Below are 26,063 nucleotides of genomic sequence, written 5' to 3'. Positions count from 1 at the left end.
ATGCCTTGCAACGTGTTGTTCAGAAGAAATCTCCACCGCCTCGTACTCTTACGAATTTATGGACAACCTTGCAGGATTTGTGGTGTCGGTTTCCTGCAGCAATACTTCAGACATTAGTCGAGTCCATGCCACCTCGTATTGCGGCACTTCTATGTGCTCGCTGGGGCCCTACATGATGTTAGGCAGGTGTCCCAGATTCTTCGCTTCTTCAGTGTAATAAAATGACAGGAAACTATACATTTGTAGATAACGGCTTCCTTTTGTTGTTTTTGGTGTTATAACTTGTGTGCTGCGAAAGTATACAGTTCCTGTGCTACAGCACAATGATGATCTATCAAAAGCGTCTCTTTCTGATAAAATTTCCATATTAAACATCAGATAATGACATTTGTAGATAGTCTTTGCAACAGTGAACGCTATTTACGAAGCCCCATTACCGATGTAGACTCTGTAGCTTAGGTGAAAGCATTGGGGGCTGCGAGCTGTGAAGAGAAATGTAGCAGGATCTTGTTACCAAACCTGTTTTCACATTTTGTTTTCTTAAGTATTCTTGTTATTTCTTATTCAGTTAATATAAGTTTTATCTCAGAAGCCGACGTTATTTATTACACACAGGGTATAAATTTCAAGTTGACAAACCAGAATAACTCGAAAAATAAGTTTCACAACAAAAAATGTGTAGAATCCAAAGTTGATTACTTTCGAGGGGGACATCTGCTGTTGCTGAAATTAGCCCGCCACCCCAGCCTCCTGTGGGTGGGGCGGGAGGTTCAAATGGCTCTGAATACTATGGGACTTAACTTCTGAGGTCATCAGTCCCCTAGAACTTAGAACTACTTAAATCTAACTAACCTAAGGACATCACACACAGCCATGCACGAGGCAGGATTCGAACCTGCGACCGTAGCGGTCGCGCGGTTCCAGACTGTAGCGCCTAGAACCGCTCGGCCACCCCGGCCGGCGGGGCGGGAGACAAATTTCAAATTTCAAATGGGAATACACATTTTTTATTGCAGAACCAGATTCTACGTAAAAAACTACGTACATTTTGTCTTAATCATTTGTTTTGATTCCTGGTAGTTGGCACTGAAATTCAAGAAAACCCATGTTCCATTTTTGCCTGGAAAATGGTTACAGATAAATAAAAAATACTTATTTACTTCGTAAACTTTATTTCGCTAAAACTAAAGCTCTCCATCCCTCCGCATAGGGTGGGGTTTGAGAGAGATGAATTAGAATTTTACAAATGTTGACCCAAATATTAATTTTTTCCGCAGATTCGGATAAGTTTTGTATGTTTCGTGGTCATGAGGCCACAGAACTTTTAATTACCAAACAAATCATCTGACTAGCTAACTAATTAACCAAACATCCTACTTACTAACGAGTGAACTCATTTTTTATTTATCCGTAACCATTTTCCATGCAAAAATGAGAACATGGAGTTTCTTGAATTACAGCGCCAACTACCAAGAATCAAAACAAATGTTTAAGAAAAATTTATATAGTTTTTATGTAGAATCTTATTCTGAAAAAAATAGGGGTTCCTATTTCAAATTTTAAAGTTGCCTCCCGCCTCATCCCCAGGGGGCTGGGATGGTGGGCTAATTTTAGCATCAGCAGATGTCCCCTTCGAAAATAATCAACTTTGGATTCTACACATTTTTTCATGTGAAGGTTATTTTTCGTGTTATTCTGGTTTGTCAACTTAAAATTTACACCCTATATATGTATCTGCTGCAATTCTTGTTGCAAAGGGCAACGAGTGGAATATTTTCCCAGTGGACAGAAATCTTATAGTGACTGCCAGTCGTTGTCAGAAAGTAAAAACAAGCTACACACTAAAAGGTTTTATTGTTATGAAACTTTATGTAAAATGCAGCTTTATGGATCGGCTCATGTTAGTATCCTGCCGATAAACATTTCTTTCAGTGAAGGTGAGCAGCTACAAAAAAATCTCGTCTCCCGTTCTGGCAGCAGCCGGATAGGGGAACTTCCGCCACACGCGGAGGTTGCCGCCGACACCACAACACAAACGGCTGCATTTGGAGTGGTTAACCTGACCGGGAAGCATGGTCTGCTAATGAATGGCCTCGAACTGAGTTCCGTGACGAATCGCGGTTCTGCACTACCCTGAATGATCACCTTCGGCGAATATGGCGGCGACCTGGGGTGAGGGCCTATTCTTTCAATATTTTGGAGAGACACAGCGGTGTTAATCCTGTCGTTTTGGTGTGGCGAGTCATCAGATATGACTGGTAGTGACTGAAGAAACTTCCACGTCACAGTAACACGTCAAGGACATTCTCCGTCTTCATGTGTTAACTCTCATGCGACAGTATCGTGGTACCATTTTGCAGTAGAACAATGTTCGTTCGCACATGTCAAGTGCCTCTATAGACTGTCTGTCTGATGTTGAGGTACTCCCACGGTCAGCAAAGTGACATAAGCAGCAGGTTTCGCTGCTCGCTCGCAACGGGAAATACTGTACAAGCAGTGGCGGCTCCGCCGCCAATTTTATTGCACGACGCGGCGGCTGCGGGTGCAACAGAACCCGTGTGGACGGGTGGAAAGAAGTGTGTCAGGTTTCATAAAACGTATTTATATGTGTTGTGTATTATGGATTTCTTGTAGGTGAATGCGAATCTGCATTTGAACTTTCCTAAACCTTCTCACACCTTTCCATAAAGCGTGGCCAAATCTTAGTTGGGAAGTAGCTCTGTAGTATAGTAGTGCCAACCTTACTCCTGGGTAGGGGATCAGAGAGACAGCACAAGCAGGTAAAAGTCAGAGACGTTCCAGTGTCACAAGAGTTGGGGTGGAGAGGTTGCTCACGGCCAAGTGGTTCGACCACCCCCTCCACCGGGGCCCAGGAAAACCTCCGGGCGCCCGACATATTGAGGGAGTGTTACAGAAGACGGGTAAATGAGCAGACGTGCCCTCAGGGCGTCTGGACCAGTGTTCAGGCATGGAAGAGAGGTATTTGAATATTTGTACTAATTATTTTATTTCCAGCTTTGGATTGTGTAAGGAAATGAATGTTCTCGTTTAATTTCGGATATTTGACTCCCTGTGTTAATGTATCTGATCCCCAGTTTGCCCGTTATCCTCCTCACGTAGTGGATGTCCTACGTAAAATATTGGGAGACTTTGGTGGCATACATTTGGCCAACGCAATTCCGTCTTGCCCGTAGAAATGTGCGTGCAGATTAGCATATAAAATACCCGAGCTATAAGTTGTAAAATAGTAATATCTGTAAACTGGAACAATTGCTGCAATCGCGGTAAAGTCGAGTTATAATGTTTAAAATAAATAGGTAATCAATACTCATCAATCTTTAAATTACCCCAGAAATCACATAGGAGTCAAGTTAAAGGAATTCATTTAAAATAAAAGATACAGAATGCAGGGATCCACACATCAGGGTGTGAGCCCTCCAGCCCCTTGCCTAGTATCGTACAGAAAGGGCACGCTCTCTAGGTAGCGCTCTCAAGCTCCCCTCCCCAGTTATCCGTTGCGGAATTTTCATTCAGGGCTTGACGACATTAACTTTCATCTGGCGTCCCTAGGCAAGGAGGTTTGACGGTAATCTTTCACCAATGCAGGTTACCTATTTTTGTTGAGTATGACGCTTGTATAAAATATAAAATCATGGAAAAACATGCAACACTAAAAAGTAATTAATGTGGAGTAATGGAATTGTAGGAATAAATCTGTGTAGGTAACATATTTGAGTATTTAACATTGCAATATCACAGATTAATGTAAGCCCGAGATGAGCTATTGCAAACCTAAAATGCTGGTACATTAATGACCGGTGTAACAGCCAGAATGTTGAATGCAAGCATGCAGCCGTGCATACTTTGTATTGTACAGGTGCCGGTTGTCAGTTTGTGGGATGGAGTTCCGTGCCTGTTGCACTTGGTCGGTCAATACAGGGACGGTTAATGTTGCTTGTGGATCACTCTGGAGTTGTCGTCCGATGATGTCCCATATGTGCTCGACTGGAGACAGATCTGGTGATCGAGCACGTTTGGTTGCAACAGAGGTCTAAGGACGAGTGTTCAAAATGGCTCTGAGCACTATGCGACTTAACTTCTGAGGTCATCAGTCGCCTAGAACTTAGAACTAATTAAACCTAACTAACCTAAGGACATCACACAATCCATGCCCGAGGCAGGATTCGAACCTGCGACCATAGCGGTCGCTCGGCTCCAGACTGCAGCGCCCAGAACCGCACGGCCACTCCGGCCGGCTAAGGACGAGTGTTATCCAGTTGGAAAACACCTCCTGGAAAGCTGTTTACAAATGGCAGCACAAAAGGTCGAATCACCAGACTGATGTACAGATTTGGAGTCAGGGCGCGTGGAACAACCACGAGAGTGCTCCTGCTGTCATAGGAAATTCCACCCCAGACCATAACTCCAGGTGTAGATCCAGTGTGTCTGGCACACAGACAGGTTGGTTCATTTACATCTACATCTACATCTACATTTATACTACGCAAGCTACCCAACGGTGTGTGGCGGAGGGCACTTTACGTGCCACTGTCATTACCTTCCTTTTCTGTTCCAGTCGCGTATGGTTCGCGGGAAGAACGACTGTCTGAAAGCCCCCGTGCGCGCTCGAATCTCTCTCATTTTACATTCGTTATCTCCTCGGGAGGTGTAAGTAGGGGGAAGCAATATATTCGATATCTCATCCAGAAACGCACCCTCTCGAAACCTGGCGAGGAAGCTACACCGCGATGCAGAGCGCCTCTCTTGCAGAGTCTGCCACTTGAGTTTGCTAAACATCTCCGTAACGCTATCACGGTTACCAAATAACCCTGTGAGGAAACGCGCCGCTCTTCTTTGGATCTTCTCTATCTCCTCCGTCAACCCGATCTGGTACGGATCCCACACTGATGAGCAATACTCAAGTATAGGTCGAACGAGTGTTTTGTAAGCCACCTCCTTTGTTGATGGACTACATTTTCTAAGGACTCTCCCAATGAATCTCAACCTGGTACCCGCCTTACCAACAATTAATTTTATATGATCATTCCACTTCAAATCGTTCCGCACGCATACTCCCAGATATTTTACAGAAGTAACTGCTACCAGTGTTTGTTCCGCTATCATATAATCATACAATAAAGGATCCTTCTTTCTATGTATTCGCAGTACATTAGATTTGTCTATGTTAAGGGTCAGTTGCCACTCCCTGCACCAAGTGCCTATCCGCTGCAGATCTTCCTACATTTCGCTACAATTTTCTAATGCTGCAACTTCTCTGTATACTACAGCATCATCCGCGAAAAGCCGCATGGAACTTCCGACACTATCTACTAGGTCATTTATATATGTTGTGAAAAGCAATGGTCCCATAACACTCCCCTGTGGCACGCCAGAGGTTACTTTAACGTCTGTAGACGTCTCTCCATTGATAACAACATGCTGTGTTCCGTTTGCTAAAAACTCTTCAATCCAGCCACACAGCTGGTCTGATAATCAGTAGGCTCTTACTTTGTTTATCAGGCGACCGTGCGGAACTGTATCGAACGCCTTCCGGAAGTCAAGGAAAATGGCATCTACCTGGGAGCCTGTATCTAATATTTTCTGGGTCTCAAGAACAAATAAAGCGAGTTGGGACTCACACGATCGCTGTTTCCGGAATCCATGTTGATTACTACAGAGTAGATTCTGGGTTTCCAAAAACGACACGATACGCGAGCAAAAAACATGTTCTAAAATTCTACAACAGATCCACGTCAGAGATATAGGTCTATAGTTTTGCGCATCTGCTCGACGACCCTTCTTGAAGACTGGGACTACCTGTGCTTTTTTCCAATTCCTCTAGAGACTTGCGGTACACGGCTGTTAGAAGGGGGGCAAGTTCTTTCGCGTACTCTGTGTAGAATCGAATTGGTATCCCGTCAGGTCCAGTGGACTTTCCTCTGTTGAGTGATTCCAGTTGCTTTGGTTAAAGGCCCTGAACTGATCTCCTCCTAGCAAACGCACAGCCATCACTGGCTCCGAGGCAGAATCAACTTCCATCAGAAAACATAACAGACCTGCAACCTGCCCTCCAATGAGCTCTCGTTTGAGACAACTGAAGTCGCAAATGGCGGTAGTTCGCGGTCAGTGGAATGCACGCTACAGGGCGTCTGGCTCGGAGCTCTCCTTGAAGTAACCGATTTGAAACAGTTCGTTGTGTCATGTGGTGCCAACTGCTGGTCACACTGCTGCTGCAGGTGCAGTTACGACGCGCCAGAGCCATATGATGAACACGACGCTCTTCCCTCCGGGTAGTACCACGTGCCGTCCGGAGCCCGATCTTCTTGCGACCGCAAAATGGATCAAATGGCTCTGAGCACTATGGGACTTAACATCGGAGGTCATCAGTCCTCTAGACTTAGAACTACTTAAACCTAACTAACCTAAGGACATCACACACAACCATGCCCGAGGCAGGATTCGAGCCTGCGACCGTAGCGGTCGCGCAGTTCCGCACTGAAGCGCCTAGAACCGCTCGGCTACAACGGCCGGCTTGCGACCGCACATTGTCGTGACCACCACTGCATTTAATCATGTCCAGTGGCTACATTCCTGACAAGTCACTCTGCAATATCGCAGAAGGAACATCCGGTTTCTCGTAGCCCTATTACACGATCTCGTTCAGACAAACCGTGTCCAATCCCGAAGGTGGCTAACGCTAACGACTGTTGCAGCGTGCATTTAAAGCAAATGTGGTTTGCATCCTCATCTTGCGCGAAATTTCAAAAGCATTCATCTTTAAAATATAGAAATACGCCTATCAACTTTCGTTTATGTGGCGCAACTCTCTTGGTGTTGCGATTTTTTTTCCGTCAGTGTGTTAATGTATAGAAAGGCAATATAACGGAAAGAAAGTCGAAGACAGTACCATGAAAAGAGCAGAAAAGTTAACGAGGAAGTGGAGGGAGCTGCGAACTTGCGTGAAGAATTTGGCAGAGCATTGAAGGACTCAAGTCGAAACAAAGCAGCTGGAGTGGACGACATTCCCTTCGAATTTATTGAGATTATTTACAGAACCTGTAATATTTCTGGCTTTGCAGCCGTCATATTCAGGTACAAGAAGCTCTTCTTTGAGCAGTTCAGAAGGCAGCAATGGTAAGATGACGTAATGTGTTGTGAGGTACCGATGTCAGATGGTTTGTTCGGTACTGGTATCGTGAGCAAGATCGCCTAAACTGTGGTCCTTTTCCGCGATTGGCTGCTGCATTCGGAAGTTGCGTGCCAAAATGATCTTCTGTTATTAATATTGGGAAAACTAAATAGCGTATTTAGTTGCACCTCAAATTAAAACATCTGTCAATAGGGCGCTATCATTCCATTATGTCACAAGTATTAATAACCAGCAGAATAATAAACAAGTGCTAAACGAAAAGGCAGACGAAGCACTTTGGTGATGTTCGGATGGCGCCTAACTTGAATGGTGGGGGGTGGGGGGGGGGTTCGGCTGTTAAGATGACAGCTGGTTCGACAGTGTCGGAGGACAGACAGTCTGCTGAAGTCGGTATCAGTTAATATTTTATTACCAAACTCTAGATATTTGGACATGTAGTTGAGGACAGTGTGATAGTACACACATTAAAAAAGGTTTTGCATCACCACGGTTCCGAGAGTTCCGGAACCTATACAGAAAATTGGAATAGAAATCAACATAAACACCATATCCGCCCTTTTTATTGCTCATGAAAACCACACACTGCATGTAGCACCACCATACAGCGAGACCTTCAGAGGTGGTGGTCCAGATCGCAATACACACTGAAACACGTATGTATTCAGTACCAGCGATGGCGAGCCATGAGAGAATCTCTGACCAGAGAGTTATTTATCGTTGCTAGTCTGCGCTTGACCGCGCGAGAGTTCAGTTCAGTTGCGTGTAGCGAGCCGGCAGGAACAGTTGTGGTACGTAGCGAGTCGCGAGAGCATGTAGTTCAGTTGCAAGCTGCACTCTGTCTGCAGTAGTCAGTCAGTACAGTAGTGTGTGAGGAGTCGGCGAGGGTCGACATGGGTCTCTGGTCACGATTCAGGACGAGGTATATTGTTAAATAAGGTAATGAAGCAACATTGCGCTCAGCTAATAATGTATTGTAATTCTAATTAATTTGTTCAAGAAATGCCCCAATAATAATTCTGTTTTCAAAACAATCGTTATTAAAAAGAAAAAAATCATTACAATTGAATGTTCATTTCTCAATTTTTGTGTCGAGTTTACATTGGGTCATTATTTTTCAATATTTTTGTAGCGAAGGTACAGTCGCTTTTATTTCAATTTAACGATGTTTTGTGGGAGCTCAACAACATTTGAGTCATTATTATTCAGTAATCATGTGGGGAAATAACTTTTGGCACGTTTTCATTGTCATAGACTTTTCTTCTTATTTTTTGCTGGGAAATCACACTTGGCTCTATTCACATTAACATTTGTATTGTCTTGTAAGAATCTGCTGGGAGGTTACACTTGGCACGGTGTCCATTCACATTTAAAATATTTCCTTTTTTATATTTTTACGGGAAGGTTATACTTGGCTCCATTTATATTTAATTAATATCTTTAATTTCTGCGGGGAGGTTACAACACCGGTACTTCTAATACCCAGTAGCACGTCCTCTTGCATTGATGCATGCCTGTTCGTCGTGGCATACTATCCAGAAGTTCATCAAGGCACTGTTGGTCCAGATTCTCCCTCTCGTCAACGGCGATTCGGCGTAGATCCCTCAGAGTGGTTGGTAGGTCAAGTCGTCGATAAACAGCCTTTTTCAAGCTATTCCAGGCATATTCGATAGGGTTCATGTCTGGAGAAGATGCTGGCCACTCTAGTCCAGCGATGTCGTTATCCAGAAGGAAGTCATTCACAAGATGTGCACGATGGGGGCACGAATTGTCGTCCATGAAGACGAATGCCTCGCCAATATGCTGCCGATATGGTTGCACTATCGGTCGGAGGATAGCATTCACGTATCGTACAGCCGTTAGTGCGCCTTCCATGACCACCAGCGGCGTAAGTCGGCCGCACATAATGCCATCCCAAAGCAGCAGGGAACCTCCACCTTGATGCACTCGCTGGACAGTGTGTTTGGACTCCCTGACCGGGTTGCCTCCAAACACGTCTCCGACGATTGTCTGGTTGAATGCATATGCGACACTTATCGGTGAAGAGACCGTGATGCCAATCCTAAGCGGTCCATTCGGCATGTTGTTGGGTTCATTTGTACCGCGCTGCATGATGTCGTGGTTGCAGAGATGGACAAGGCCGTTGACGTCGGGAGAGAAATTACGCATCATGCAGTCTGTTGCGCACAGTTTGAGTCGTAACGTGACGTTCTGTGGCTGCACGAAAAGAATTATTCAATATTATGGCGTTGCTGTCAGGGTTCCTCCGAGCCATAATCCGTAGGTAGCGGTCGTCCTCTGCAGTAGTAGCCCTTGGGCGGCGTGAGCGAGGCATGTCATCGACGGTTCCTGTCTCTCTGTATCTCCTCCATGTCCGAACAACATTGCATTGGTTCACTCCGAGACACCTGGACACTTCCCTTGTTGAGAGTTCTTCCTGGCACAAAGTAACAATGCGTACGCGATCGAACCGCGGTATTGACCGTCTGGGCATGGTTGAACTACAGACAACACGAATCGTGTACCGCCTTCCTGATGGAATGTCTGGAACTGATCGGCTGTCGGACCCCCTCTGTCTAATAGGCGCTGGCCATGCGTGGTTGTTTACATCTTTGGGCGGGTTTAGTGACATCTCTGAACAGCCAAAGGGACTGTGTCTGTGATACAATATCCACAGTCAACGTCTATCTTCAGGAGTTCTTGGAACTGGGGTGATGCAAAACGATTTTAGATATGTGTATTTACGGAATTACGCAGTTAATTATTTTGTTGAAGAATGTGAAGAAGGTAAAATGTTTGTGACTCTAAAGTGGAATGTAATCGTGCTGGTTCTCGTGTTCTGCTAATAAAAAACGAGTGGCATTCTATATAAACAATAATTATTGAAAATTTAATTATTCACATAATATCAGTTCCTCGCCAAGAGTTTCTTACGACCTCGATATAACGGATTGGCGACCTACGTGCTGTTTTCTGCGAAGGGGACAAGAACTGTAGAAGAATGCAATTTGGTGAACATTTATTAGAGCTTAATGCATTCCACTCAGGTCAGTGGAAGCAGATAGATACCTTGCGTGTACTGCAGTCTTAGTATAAATGAGATCAGTGACACGTTGTCAGTGGTAACACAGAGGAGGTATGGAGGAGAGAAGTTTTCGAGGGAAGGGGTTTATCATATGCATGTACATATATCTCACCCTGTCTATCCCTCTCTTTTTCAATTTGCCGTAAACCGACCTTTAAAATGTACTTTCCGTCTAGGTGGGTCAGTTGAATCGGCGGAGAGGACCAAACGGCTTGGTCATCGGATTACGGAAGGATGGGGAAGGACGTCGGCCGTGCCTTTTCACAGGAACCATCCCGGCATTTAGTTGAAGCGATTTAGAGAAAGCACGGAAAAGTGAAATCAGGATGGCCAGAAGCGGGTTTGAACCGTCGACCTCCTGAATGCGTGTCCAGTGTGCTAACCACTGCGCCACCTCGCTCAGTTTCCCGTCTAATCACAATACACATTTATTACGTGTTTCGATTCATGCCATTGTCTAAAGAAAAGCTTTGAAAATCACACACCTGTTAGAGCTCAGCGTGATCACGCGGAATGTCTATCGGTTTCTCATTGAAGTTGTGCATGATTCCGAGCTAATCTCTTGTTTTAGGTTTCAGTGCATGCACTGCAGTGATCTAAAACGAAGAGAGAATTTAAAGAAAATAAAATTGTAGATAGGAAGACGTCTTTAATCGAGGTACAAAGTATCGTTTCCTGTACCTGGTCAGTTTCATATTTTGTGAGGACTCCGGCAGCAGACTACGCGTTCTTATCCTTCTGAACGATGTGGGGATCTGAAGAAAAATATAGAAAGTGAGGTTCAGAAATCAATTTTTTAAGAAGACTTGATCTGCTCTGATGAAGAAGAATGTAAAGCAACAAAAATGAGATTTATTTAGTGTGGCCGGCAACGGCCTTGCCGCAGTGGATACACTGGTTCCCGTGAGATCGCCGAAGTTCGGCGCTGTCTTGCGCGGCCGGCACTTGGATGGGTCACCATCCAGCCGCCATGCGCTGTTGCCATTTTTTCGGGGTGCATTCAGCCTCGTGATGCCACTTGAGGAGCTACTCGACCGAATAGTAGCGACTTCGGTCAAGAATACCATCATAACGACCGGGAGTGCGGTGTGCTGACCACACGCCCCTCCTATCCGCATCCCCAATGAGGATGACAGGGCAGTCGGATGGTCCCGATGGGCCACTTGTGGTCTGAAGACGGAGTGGTTTTTTATTTAGTGTGGCCAGGACACCTTCTGGAGGCGGGGATGTCGCTTAGCGTACTATCATTTGCCGCATAATCTTTTCCCGATCTAGAACCGTTTAAGAAGAAACAGATGTAAGTTACATGGTTGACAACATTTCACACTATAGCTTAAAGAAAATGAAACGTTATTTGAACTAGTATTTCTCAGTTATTGTTTTACAATAAGCTATTAGAGTCAGTAATAACTGTAAAAAAAATTGAGTTCATTTAGGAAACACTCAGAAACGCATTAATGATCTACAAATGTGGTATATGAAGAAAGAGATATGATAGGCACGTCATCGCTTCCACAAACAAAAGAGCTCTCTACTGGATGTGAACCGCTCGTGCGCGATGCCTATTCCCCAGAACTGTTGTCGAATTTTGCATGTAGCGACCCGCAGGAAACCACTGTTCAGACACGACAGACCGCGCACAAGAAGAGAGGCTGAGAAACGCAGCATCAGAGACGAGCTAATCACGCCCATGTCGCGTCACACGTTAGCGCAACTTTCATCTTTGTCATATTCGGATACGCCAGTAAGCACTGTATAAGAGGCGGTGGACGCCTGGTAGGAGTGTGTAAAAAAAAGGCAGTTCTATGGAGCTCATCGTCGAGGAATCTGGCACGCCCACGTCGCAGTTCTTCGCCGAAACCACGAACGGAGAGAGCTGCACGCAGCTCCCGCCTATCAGGAGGCGGGTATTTCATTACGGAGCCTACTGGGAAGGTGAGGTATGAGGAAAACTCGCCAGATATCTTCACAAGCGGCGGTCTTCCTCCACACCCACACTGAGGGTTCCGTCTGATGTTATCAACAGAAATGCAGTTCATTATGATAAAGTTTTCATGTAAGTGCCTGACGCAACACTGACGTTCACTGCACCTGAAAGTGTTGCTGGGTAAACCGAGAGATCGTGGGAACTGTAAAGGGTAGGAGTGAATTGAGATATTAGAATGGGGAGGGATGACGAGTAGAAAGCTTGCAGCTCGTTTATTTCTTGAAATTTCTTCAAACTGTCCAAACGAGGTTTTCGTTATACGACAGTACGAAGCGAGGCACACAATTTTGTTGCTGTAGGGCTCTCGTCAGGACAGTTACACTCCTGGAAATTGAAATAAGAACACCGTGAATTCATTGTCCCAGGAAGGGGAAACTTTATTGACACATTCCTGGGGTCAGATACATCACATGATCACACTGACAGAACCACAGGCACATAGACACAGGCAACAGAGCATGCACAATGTCGGCACTAGTACAGTGTATATCCACCTTTCGCAGCAATGCAGGCTGCTATTCTCCCATGGAGACGATCGTAGAGATGCTGGATGTAGTCCTGTGGAACGGCTTGCCATGCCATTTCCACCTGGCGCCTCAGTTGGACCAGCGTTCGTGCTGGACGTGCAGACCGCGTGAGACGACGCTTCATCCAGTCCCAAACATGCTCAATGGGGGACAGATCCGGAGATCTTGCTGGCCAGGGTAGTTGACTTACACCTTCTAGAGCACGTTGGGTGGCACGGGATACATGCGGACGTGCATTGTCCTGTTGGAACAGCAAGTTCCCTTGCCGGTCTAGGAATGGTAGAATGATGGGTTCGATGACGGTTTGGATGTACCGTGCACTATTCAGTGTCCCCTCGACGATCACCAGTGGTGTACGGCCAGTGTAGGAGATCGCTCCCCACACCATGATGCCGGGTGTTGGCCCTGTGTGCCTCGGTCGTATGCAGTCCTGATTGTGGCGCTCACCTGCACGGCGCCAAACACGCATACGACCATCATTGGCACCAAGGCAGAAGCGACTCTCATTGCTGAAGACGACACGCCTCCATTCGTCCCTCCATTCACGCCTGTCGCGACACCACTGGAGGCGGGCTGCACGATGTTGGGGCGTGAGCGGAAGACGGCCTAACGGTGTGCGGGACCGTAGCCCAGCTTCATGGAGACGGTTGCGAATGGTCCTCGCCGATACCCCAGGAGCAACAGTGTCCCTAATTTGCTGGGAAGTGGCGGTGCGGTCCCCTACGGCACTGCGTAGGATCCTACGGTCTTGGCGTGCATCCGTGCGTCGCTGCGGTCCGGTCCCAGGTCGACGGGCACGTGCACCTTCCGCCGACCACTGGCGACAACATCGATGTACTGTGGAGACGTCACGCCCCACGTGTTGAGCAATTCGGCGGTACGTCCACCCGGCCTCCCGCATGCCCACTATACGCCCTCGCTCAAAGTCCGACAACTGCACATACGGTTCACGTCCACGCTGTCGCGGCATGCTACCAGTGTTAAAGACTGCGATGGAGCTCCGTATGCGACGGCAAACTGGCTGACACTGACGGCGGCGGTGCACAAATGCTGCGCAGCTAGCGCCATTCGACGGCCAACACCGCGGTTCTTGGTGTGTCCGCTGTGCCGTGCGTGTGATCATTGCTTGTACAGCCCTCTCGCAGTGTCCGGAGCAAGTATGATGGGTCTGAGACACCGGTGTCAATGTGTTCTTTTTTCCATTTCCAGGAGTGTATTTCAAATACAGGATGTTTCACAAAAAGTTTCACAAAAACTTACAAAACAATAGATGACAGGAATATTTATTGAGATCCACATATGAAACGTTACACTTCCTGCGGGTTTATCAACACATACTGACGGGAAAAGACCGCAACACCAAAAAATAATTAATGCAGAGTAATGAAAGTTTTTGGAATACATTTCTCTAGGTAACATGCACTGCCCTCCATAAGTTTGGAAACACCATGCTGCGTATTATAACGGAGCAAGATGGAAGTGATCTATGTCAGATATGGGTTAGAATACGGAATAGCAAGCTCAAATAACAGTTAATAATGACACGTGCAGTATTGTACACTTATTTACTGTACATATACATACATATTGGAACATACTAGTATTGCTCCGTTCGACGTAAACCGACGTTATCTCTCCAAGCAGGTCTACTAAACACGCCAGGTGGCGCGAGTAGACCGCATGGCTAAGTAGAGCCACGTTGTTTACATTTCTGTTCACTTGTAGTTGCGTTTGCATAAAGCTACAACATGCCGCGAAAGTAATTGAAAATGGCCCCAAAGTGCCAGATCCCTTATAAATCACGGGTAATGATAATCACTTTGCACCAAGAAGGCAATAGTGTCCGACAAATAGCAAAGAAACTGATGATTTCCATCAGCGGAGTTATCGAAACCATACACCGGCATCGAGAAACAGGCTCCCATGGAGATCGTCCTCGCTCAGGAGCACCCAGGAAAATATCAGAACGCCAGGGAAAGTATTTGGTAGTGACCAGTAAACGTAACAGATTAAAAACTGTCCGTGAATTGACTGCTGAACCAAACGCAACGAGGGATACACCGGTGAGTGAGTCAACAGTGAGACGCCTGGCAGACAACATCCGAGGTTATGTAGCAACAAGGAAACCACTGTTGCGCCCTGTTAACGAGAAGAAAAGGCTTCAGTGGGCTAAGACACACCAACATTGGACAGCGGGGGATTGGGAAAGAGTCTTATTCACTGATGAATCCAAGTTCGAAATATTTGGAAGTAAACGCTGTCAATTTGTACGCCGTTTACCCCATGAACGCTCGAATCCGGAGTGCGTAGTTCCAACTGTAAAGCCTGGAGGGGGTTCCGTGATGGTATGGGGATCGTTTGAAGGGAATAAAGTCGGAGATTTGGTGAAAATAGATGGATAAATGAACTAAAAGGATTATCATGCCATTCTCCAGCGACATGCTAAGACATCTGGTTTGCGTCTGATTGGGAAATGGTTTGTCTTGCAGCAAGACAACGACCCGAAAACATACGTCTCGCTTGTGTCAGAACCATGTGAAGTCTCTAGAGGTTCGTAAAATATTCAAAAACATGGAATGGCTGCCCCAACCCCCTGATTGTAACCCAATCGAGCTGCTATGGGATGAATTGGACAGAAGGATCCGAAAACGGTAAATCATGAGTGGGTCACAATTGTGGGAGGTTCTGCAGCAACAATGAAGATTAATTTCAACTGAAACCTTGGCAAAAATGACGCAGCGCATGCCGAGAGTGTGAAAGGCAGTGATGAAAGCAAAGGGTGGCTGTTTTGAGGAATCGAAAATGTAATTGTTGCATCTTCCTGTGTATTATTTGAGCTTCATAAACATTTGGAAAACAACAGAATGCATTTTTATACGAGGTGCATACAAGTTTTAAGGCCTCCGATTTTTTTTCTAATTAACTACTTACCCGAAATCGATGAAACTGGCGTTACTTCTCGACGTAATCGCCCTGCAGACGCACACATTTTTCACAACGCTGACGCCATGATTCCATGACAGCGGCGAAGGCTTCTTTAGGAGTCTGTTTTGACCACTGGAAAATCGCTGAGGCAATAGCAGCACGGTTGGTGAATGTGCGGCCACGGAGAATGTCTTTCATTGTTGGAAAAAGCCAAAAGTCACTAGGAGCCAGGTCAGGTGAGTAGGGAGCATGAGGAATCACTTCAAAGTTGTTATCACGAAGAAACTGTTGCATAACGTTAGCTCGATGTGCGGGTGCGTTTTCTTGGTGAAACAGCACACGCGCAGCCCTTCCTGGACGTTTTTGTTGCAGTGCAGGAAGGAATTTGTTCTTCAAAACATTTTCGTAGGATGCATGTTGTTGTAGGATGCATGCTGTTACCGTAGTGCCCTTTGGAACGCAATGGGTAAGGATTACGCCCTCGCTGTCCCCAGTACATGGACACCATCATTTTTTCAGCACTGGCGGTTACCCGAAATTTTTTTGGTGGCGGTTGTAACATTATGTGATTGTCTTATCATTTTAAATCATTCACTAATCGAGCAGTCGCTCGGCAACAGCTACAGTTAGCAAATAATGTTGCGAGAATGTAAAAGGTGAACGACCTGTGACGTAACTTGTTTATTGTCGAAGCGCCGTCAGAGATGCAGTGAGTTATTGACTTTGAAAACCGCGGCGCGAAAAACGGACAGAAGAAGAACACTTTTACACTTTTTTTTTTATGTACGAGATATTCTCGATGAACAGTTAATCATTCTTCTGTTGTCTCCTGTAACTTGTGTCGGACGCGCATGTCTTGCCGCCGTATTATTATTGTTAAAATTAATATTGTTCTAGTGTAAAGTAAATGTGTAACACTAAAAGTGCCTAGCAGTAGATTTATTGTGCGACGTGTATGTGAAAACGTCAAAGGAATTGTTTTCATTAAGAGAAGTGCCAGTCAAAACGGCATCCATGTTAAATCCGTCATTGCAGTGTAAGTTTGTCTATTACTTGCCATAAATTCAGAGTTAAATGGAACTGGTGTATGGACTATTCATTTACTATAGAATCTATGTCGCACTTCTTCATGAAATTATTTAATTTTCTATATGTTTCTGCCAAATAGAGAGTTCACAGTCACGAATTCTTTCGTCGAGTTCGGACGGAAGTTGCATGCGGCGAAATATTTTCTCCGCGCCATATTCTACTGGTAAATGCATGATAAACTACGGTCCCTTAGGAAATTCATGTTGAGCTATCCAAAATAATTATATTTTCAATAGGCATTTACTCTCCTCTGCAATGCAACTTCCGACTGATCAGACGATCCAACAAGAAACAGCCGCACAAGGTCGGCGTTCGCAAATATGTTTCCACCGCTGATTATAGCTATATGTTACAGCACAAAAGTAACATATTGTTATAATTAGAGACTACGAACGGGGACATTTATAACTGTATGTTTATGTATACACATTACGTAAACATATCGTTATAATTGGTGAATCTGTGTGCTTCCATTGTGCTGACTGGCGCTTTGTTTCTGGATTGAAAAATGGCATCCATGTCTCATCCATTGTCACAACCAGCGAAAAGAAAGTCCCACTCGTGCTATCATTGCGCGTCAACATTGCTCGGCAACATGCCAAACGGGCAGCCATGTGGTCGTCCGTCAGCATTCGTGGCACCCACCTGGATGACACTTTTCGAATTTTCAGGTCGTCATGCAGGATTGTGTGCACAGAACCCACAGAAATGCCAACTCTGGAGGCGATGTGTTCAACAGTCATTCGGCGATCCCCCAAAACAATTCTCTCCACTTTCTCGATCATGTCGTCAGACCGGCTTGTGCGAGCCCGAGGTTGTTTCGGTTTGTTGTCACACAATGTTCTGCCTTCATTAAACTGTCACACCCACAAACGCACTTTCGACACATCCATAACTCCATCACCACATGTCTCCTTCAACTGTTGATGAATTTCAATTGGTTTCACACCACGCAAATTCAGAAAACGAATGATTGCACGCTGTTCAAGTAAGGAAAACGTCGCCATTTTAAGTATTTAAAACAGTTCTCATTCTCGCCGCTGGCTGTAAAATTCCATCTGCCGTACGGTGCTGCCATCTCTGGGACGTATTGACAATGAACGCGGCCTCATTTTAAAACAATGCGCATGTTTCTATCTCTTTCCAGTTCGGAGAAAAAAAATCGTAGGCCTTAGAACTTGAATGCACCTCGTATTGTATTTCCCTTCCATTGTCTATAATTACTAGGTGTTTCAAAACTTATGGAGGGTAGTGTATGTAAGTGATTAACATGGCAAGATTACACGTTAATGCAAGTGCAAAATATGCCATTGCAAATGTGAAATGCTGGTATGCTAATAACCGGTATAACCGCCAGAATGTTGAACCCAAGCACGCAAACGTGCTTGCATTATGTTGTACAGGTGCCAGATATCAGTTTGTGGGATGGAGTTCCATGCCTGTAGCACTTGGGGCGGTCAATACAGGGACGGTTAACGATGGTTGTGGCTGACGATGGAGTTGCCCTATAATCTCCCCTGTGTGCTCGATTACGGACAGATTTGGTGATCGACAGGCCAAGACAACAAGTCAACACTATGTAGAGCATGTTGGGTTACAACAGCGGTATGTGGGCGAGCGTTATCCCGTTGCAAAACGCACGTTGGAATGCTGTTCACGAGTGGAAGGACGACTGGCCGAATCGCCAGCCTGACGTTCAGATTTGCAGTGAGGGTGCGGGGGATAACCACGAGAGTGTTCCTGTTGTAATACGAAGTCGCACCCTAGACCATAGCTCGAGGTGTAGGACCATTATGTCTAGCAGGCAGAGAGGTTTTTTAAACTACCTCAACTGGCCCCCATCTAACAAACACTCGGCCATCACTGGCACAGAGGCAGAACTCCCTATCATCCTCCGTTGAGACAATTGAAGTCGCAAATGGCGGTGGTTTGGGGTCAGTGGAATGCACGCTGCAGGGGGTCTCGCTCGGAGCTGTCCTTGAAGTAAGAGATTCGTTGTGTCACTGGGGTGCCAGCTGCTGCTCAAACTGCTGCTGCAGATTCAGTACCATGCGGCAGAGACATACCTCTACGCAGAACACGACGGTCTTCCCTGTCGATAGTGTCACGTGGCCGTGCGGAGTCCGGTCTTTTTGTAAGGTCCTGTGATCACCGCTGCCAGCACTCGTGTACAGTGCCTACATTACTGCCACGTTTTCTGCAGTATCACAGAAGGAACATCGAGCTTGTCGTAGCCGTGTTACACGACCTCGTTCAAACTCAGTGAGCTGTTGATAATGGCATGTTTGTCACCTAAATGCATTCTTGACTAACATTGATAACCACGTCCAGTCTCCCAAATTTGAATAGACATCATCTTTCAGAAGTAGAAACACGCCTACAAGCTTTCGTTTATGCCGTACAAATCCTTCTTGGTGCTGTAATTTTTTTCTGCCGTTGCAGTTTATTGTGTTATTTCTCAGGAAGTTACAGCAACGAGATAAAATTTTTAAAATAGAACATAAGTTTTTTCTACCATGTAGGTTATGTATGTAAACCAGCTGTCTACAGATAAATTTAAATCATATTTCTATTACTTTCAGTTTGGGAGCTAGAAACCTTCAGAGTGTTAGGGAGGGTTCAAATGGTTCAAATGGCTCTGAGCACTATGGGACTTAACTTCTGAGGTCATCAGTCCCCTAGAACTTAGAACTACTTAAACCTTACTAACCTAAGGACATCACACACATCCATGCCCTAGGCAGGATTCGAACCTGCGACCGTAGCGGTCGCGCGGTTCCAGACTGTAGTGCCTAGAACCGCTCGGCCACCACGTGTTAGGGAGGGATGCAACATGCTGTGCATAATACTTGGCTGTGTGCAGACAGATGTTCTGGTGACGGAATGTTGGTATAAGTGAGCTGTTCAAATGTGTGGCCATGTTCCTGAATGTGCAACGCAATGTATCTTCCACACTATATGCGGACGAGACGTAACGTCACTGCCGTTTAAAGTCGTCGGTGGTTTTAGGTTCAGTGACTTAAACACGTTTCCTTTAATTTCCCCGTAACAAGAAATCTACTGGTGTTAAATCGGGCGTCCGCAGCTCGTGGTCGTGCGGTAGAGTTCTCGCTTCCCACGCCCAGGTTCCTGGGTTCGATTCCCGGCGGGGTCAGGGATTTTCTCTGCCTCGTGGTGACTGGGTGTTGTGTGATGTCCTTAGGTTAGTTAGCTTTAAGTAGTTCTAAGTTCTAGGGGACTGATGACCATAGATGTTAAGTCCCATAGTGCTCAGAGCCATTTGAACCATTTGAACCATTTAAATCGGGCGACCGTGTGGGCCATTCCTGAGAACCACGGCGCCCAAATCACCTTGCAGGGAATCTGTTGTTCTTCCACAACACCACAAGTAAAATTGACTGGGTGACAATTGTGCTGCATCCACATACGGTCTTAATGTTTAGACGGACGTTTTCGAGGAGAGCACCTCAATTACCGTCGATAAAAGCTCGATCTATCTCATCTATAGTGTATCTACAAAGTAATGTAGATCGGTGATTTCATCCCAAGGATTACACACGACAAGTTAATGGACCGCCTCTGTTGACTATCGACTAGACGTACCCAAGTAGAATTTTCTGTGGCCCGGTAATGCACCCTACAAAGGTTCATTGCGTCATAATTTGTGAAAGTGCATTCCTTGGAGAACGTAACATTTCGTAAGGAGACCAGAGTGAAATTAGACCATTCGCAGAAAGTAGCTCTCTGAGTGAAATCGTTCCCATGCAGCTCCTGTGTCAGTGACAGTCAGTCCGGGTGAAATCTGTGACCCTGAACTGTACGTAATGTATTGAGTTATTTAAGGAATATTGCATTCAAGTAGCAATGATCTACATTCTGTTTCTACTAACAAAGGTCTAGCGGTTCTGGCGCTGCAGTCCGGAACCACGGGACTGCTACGGTCGCAGGTTCGAATCCTGCCTCGGGCATGGGTGTGTGTGATGTCCTTAGGTTAGTTAGGTTTAAGTAGTTCTAAGTTCGAGGGGACTTATGACCTGAGATGTTGAGTCCCATAGTGCTCAGAGCCATTTGAACCATTTTTCTACTAACAAATTACATACATAAGTATATTTCTCATGTAAATCTAAAATTCATGTATTCCATGTATGAAGTGCTCATTCAGTACTTAATCTGTATAAACTGTGTAAACATAAATAAGCACAAACGATTTCAGATGAGAATAGCTCGAGGTTCTACCGAGACTTTCTCATGATCAACCAACATGCTACTTAGACTATATTACACATTCAAATACAGTATATCACTTCCCACTACGTACTGCAATTTATTTTCACCACACTCATTACATTGATTTTTTTATTTTTCATTGACATTTGCATCATATAAATTATATTCTCATCAACTAGGTAGTAACAACTTATGTTGTTGTTGTTGTGGTCTTCAGTCCTGAGACTGGTTTGATGCAGCTCTCCATGCTACTCTATCCTGTGCAAGCTTCTTCATCTCCCAGTATCTACTGCAACCTACATCCTTCTGAATCTGCTTAGTGTATTCATCTCTTGGTCTCCCTCTACGATTTTTACCCTCCACACTGCCCTCCAATGCTAAATTTGTAATCCCTTGATGCCTCAAAACATGTCCTACCAACCGATCCCTTCTTCTAGTCAAGTTGTGCCACAAACTTCTCTTCTCCCCAATCCTATTCAATACCTCCTCATTAGTTACGTGATCTACCCACCTTATCTTCAGCATTCTTCTGTAGCACCACATTTCGAAAGCTTCTATTCTCTTCTTGTCCAAACTAGTTATCGTCCATGTTTCACTTCCATACATGGCTACACTCCATACAAATACTTTCAGGAACGACTTCCTGACACTTAAATCTATACTCGATGTTAACAAATTCCTCTTCTTGAGAAACGCTCTCCTTGACATTGCCAGTCTACATTTTATATCCTCTCTACTTCGACCATCATCGGTTATTTTACTCCCTAAATAGCAAAACTCCTTTACTACTTTAAGTGTCTCATTTCCTAATCTAATTCCCTCAGCATCACCTGACTTAATTTGACTACATTCCATTATCCTCGTTTTGCTTTTGTTGATGTTCATCTTATATCCTCCTTTCAAGACACTGTCCATTCCGTTCAACTGCTCTTCCAAGTCCTTTGCTGTCTCTGACAGAATTACAATGTCATCGGCGAACCTCAAAGTTTTTACTTCTTCTCCATGAATTTTAATACCTACTCCGAATTTTTCTTTTGTTTCCTTTACTGCTTGCTCAATATACAGATTGAATAACATCGGGGAGAGGCTACAACCCTGTCTTACTCCTTTCCCAACCACTGCTTCCCTTTCATGCCCCTCGACTCTTATAACTGCCATCTGGTTTCTGTACAAACTGTAAATAGCCTTTCGCTCCCTGTATTTTACCCCTGCCACCTTCAGAATTTGAAAGAGAGTATTCCAGTTAACATTGTCAAAAGCTTTCTCTAAGTCTACAAATGCTAGAAACGTAGGTTTGCCTTTTCTTAATCTTTCTTCTAAGATAAGTCGTAAGGTCAGTATTGCCTCACGTGTTCCAACATTTCTACGGAATCCAAACTGATCTTCCCCGAGGTCGGCTTCTACCAGTTTTTCCATTCGTCTGTAAAGAATTCGCGTTAGTATTTTGCAGCTGTGACTTATTAAACTGATAGTTCGGTAATTTTCACATCTGTCAACACCTGCTTTCTTTGGGATTGGAATTATTATATTCTTCTTGAAGTCTGAGGGTATTTCGCCTGTCTCATACATCGTGCTCACTAGATGGTAGAGTTTTGTCATGACTGGCTCTCCCGAGGCCATCAGTAGTTCAAATGGAATGTTGTCTACTCCCGGGGCCTTGTTTCGACTCAGGTCTTTCAGTGCTCTGTCAAACTCTTCACGCAGTATCTTATCTCCCATTTCGTCTTCATCTACATCCTCTTCCATTTCCATAATATTGTCCTCAAGTACATCGCCCTTGTATAAACCCTCTATATACTCCTTCCACCTTTCTGCCTTCCCTTCTTTGCTTAGAATTGGGTTGCCATCTGAGCTCTTGATATTCATACAAGTGGTTCTCTTCTCTCCAAAGGTCTCTTTAATTTTCCTGTAGGCAGTATCTATCTTACCCCTAGTGAGACAAGCCTCTACATCCTTACATTTGTCCTCTAGCCATCCCTGCTTAGCCATTTTGCACTTCCTGTCGGTATCATTTTTGAGACGTCTGTATTCCTTTTTGCCTGCTTCATTTACTGCATTTTTGTATTTTCTCCTTTCATCAATTAAATTCAATATTTCTTCTGTTACCCAAGGATTTCTATTAGCCATCGTCTTTTTACCTACTTGATCCTCTGCTGCCTTCACTACTTCATCCCTCAGAGCTACCCATTCTTCTTCTACTGTATTTCTTTCCCCCATTCCTGTCAATTGTTCCCTTATGCTCTCTCTGAAACTCTCTACAACCTCTGGTTCTTATATGGAATCATTTTAACAACTGTTAAGCATTCAACTCGCTGTAACCTCAGAGAAATCTTTATATATTATGTTCTTTATATTATTTATACGAAAAGGCATTAACAACTGTATACCATTAAGATTGTAGCAATGAGAAGTCTTTGCTGTTAGATTCAGAAGCATCAGACCCACCTTACATTTCAAGACGGTGGGTTACTCTGTACTGTTAATGAAATAAATAAATAAAATAAAATGTACGCCACTCACGTGTAAGGCTGATATCAGTGAATGCAACAACGTCTCGTAAGCTGACATGAGGATCGTGGTGTATTGCAGCTAAAACAAAAACCTCTATCTCCTCATTTCTTGCTGGTCTTCATCTGTTACTGCCGCGCCTTCTCAAACTACTTGTTTCCCGAAGTCGTTGCTAACAAAAGCACTTTCGAACGCAATGGCTGCCGGAACTTTTCGACCGGGTTATGTCACGGAATACGCCATGGCTATTTGATTTACATCGTGTCGGAATTCGCCAAGCATCAGCAACATGTCAGTGTACATGTTGGAAATGTATGCCATGTTTATTCGCCTCATTATCCACGGCAAACTGAACTCGGTTTGTTTGTGCGGTCCGACGTGCCGTGTATATGGCGCTGTAAGCCGACGGTCGGCAGTATGATCGAGCATGACATCTAGCAGCAGAACGAGGATGATTGTCGCTCTGTGACACTGGGGACATTGCATCCCGTCCACAAGTCGTTCAGATGGCGCACATCGTCGAACATTCAGGATCAGGGACACGCATTTGAACACCTCACTTACATCAGCATTCCGCCACCAGAACATTTGTCTGCACACAGCCAGTTATTATGTGCAGTACTGTAATTTTATACACAACGGCCGAGAGAGGTGAGCTACAGAGATATGGCAGCTGGCGTTGTAGAAAAGCTAGACAGGAGCAGAAATGATTAGAGAACAAATTTATCACGGTAAACAGAAGATTCAATTAACTTGTATTTTTCCAAGCATACATAATGCAGCTAGTATTAGAGTCCAGCTATCAATGTCCACAAGGAAGACACTCTCCCCATCATGTACGAGAGTGGTTTGAAAAGTTTTCGGAATCACCACGAGAGGTCAGCGCTAGCGCAACGAGTTGTTCACGTGATATTCATTGGACTGTTGGCTGTAAACACGTGCCACGTCAGTGCTCTTGGAAGAGAGCTGTGGCAGTGACGTGGCTCTGTTCTTGTTCCCGCGAAGTGATTTGCGAAGATGGAAAAAATCGAGATTCGAGCAGTGATTAAGTACTTCGTAAAGAAAGATGTGAAAGCAAAGAAGATTCATGCCCTTTCCAGAATGCACTGGGGGACTCTGCTCCATCATATTCAAATGTTGCCAAGTGGACAAATGAATTTAAATTTGGTCGGGAGAGCTTAGATGATGATCCGCGCAGTGGTCGGCCAAGATGTATCACTACTCCAGAAATCATTGCAATAAGTGAACAAAATGGTAATGGAAGATCGTCGATTGAAAGTGCGTGAAATTGCTCACGCTTTCCAGATGTCATCTGAATGGATATATCACATTTTAACTGAAGAATTAGAAATGAAAAAATTATATACAAGATAGGTGCCACGACTTTATCCATCAACACAATGCATGTCTGCACACATGTGCCATCACCATGGCAAAATGACACGAACTAAGGTATGAATCGTTGCCACATCCACGTTATTCACCTGAAATGGCTCCGTTAGACTTCCATCTCTTCCCAAAACTGAAAATTTTTCTTAGTGCATGAGGATTCACTTCAAACAATTGATAGAGTTGACAACTATTTTGCAGGCCTGGAGGAAACTCATTTTCGAGATGGGATCAAGGTACTGGAACATCGCTGGACCAAGTGCATTAATCTACAAGGAGACTACATTGAAAAATAAAAAAAAAAGTTTAAGTGATGTAAGTACTTTTTTCCTATTCCGTTCCGAGAACTTTTCAAACCACCCTTGTACTATGGAGCGATGACTAAGCGGCATCTGCTTAGGCCGGTATTACACTATCAAATTTCTTTGTCAAATATCTTTGTCAAAAATCTTTGTCAAAGATATTTGATGGTGTAATAAGAACTTTGTCAACTATCGTCCAATATTTGATCAAATCTAGGGCCTCGCTGTACATTTGATCAAAGAAATAGCTTGTGTTCTGTTCACTGCAATGTGCCATGTTACCACATGGGGCGCTAGCATCGCTGCAGCCTTCTGTCGTCTGTAGTGTTTTTATAAACATTGCCGGTAACTACAATTGGTGTGTGCCGACAAATACAAAATTAATAGAGATGTATGAAGATGATGAGGCGCTTTACAAAGTTAGGCACCCTGAATACAAAAACAGATTAAGAAGATTGGAGACCTGACCTGACCTGACCTAACCTAACATAACATAACCCTCTCCTGTAGCAAGGAATCGGAGTGTTACAGTGAGCCTGTCTTCTGCAGATGTAGCACTTCTTAAGTGAATATTGTGCTTTGTGATATGAGGATACACTTCACTGAGCACATACAGAAATGTATGCTCATCCATTCTTAAATAATTGATGTACGACTTGACGTCTTCCACTGTAAGCTCACGTAACAAGTTTTGTTGAATGCTTTTATCGTGTCGTCGTAAAACCGACGGCTTCACCCAGATTAGATTAGTTTTTCGTTCCATAGATCCATGCTGAGGAGATCCTCGTGGATGTGGAACATGTCAATTTTTTTAAGCTGAAATAACAATACTAATAGTAAAATAAATACATCATTTGTTTCTATTAAAAATTTCGTC

This window comes from Schistocerca cancellata, chromosome 6 (assembly GCF_023864275.1).
Source record: "Schistocerca cancellata isolate TAMUIC-IGC-003103 chromosome 6, iqSchCanc2.1, whole genome shotgun sequence".
In the NCBI taxonomy this organism is placed as follows: domain Eukaryota; kingdom Metazoa; phylum Arthropoda; class Insecta; order Orthoptera; family Acrididae; genus Schistocerca; species Schistocerca cancellata.
Note: the sequence above shows the minus strand (reverse complement) of the source record.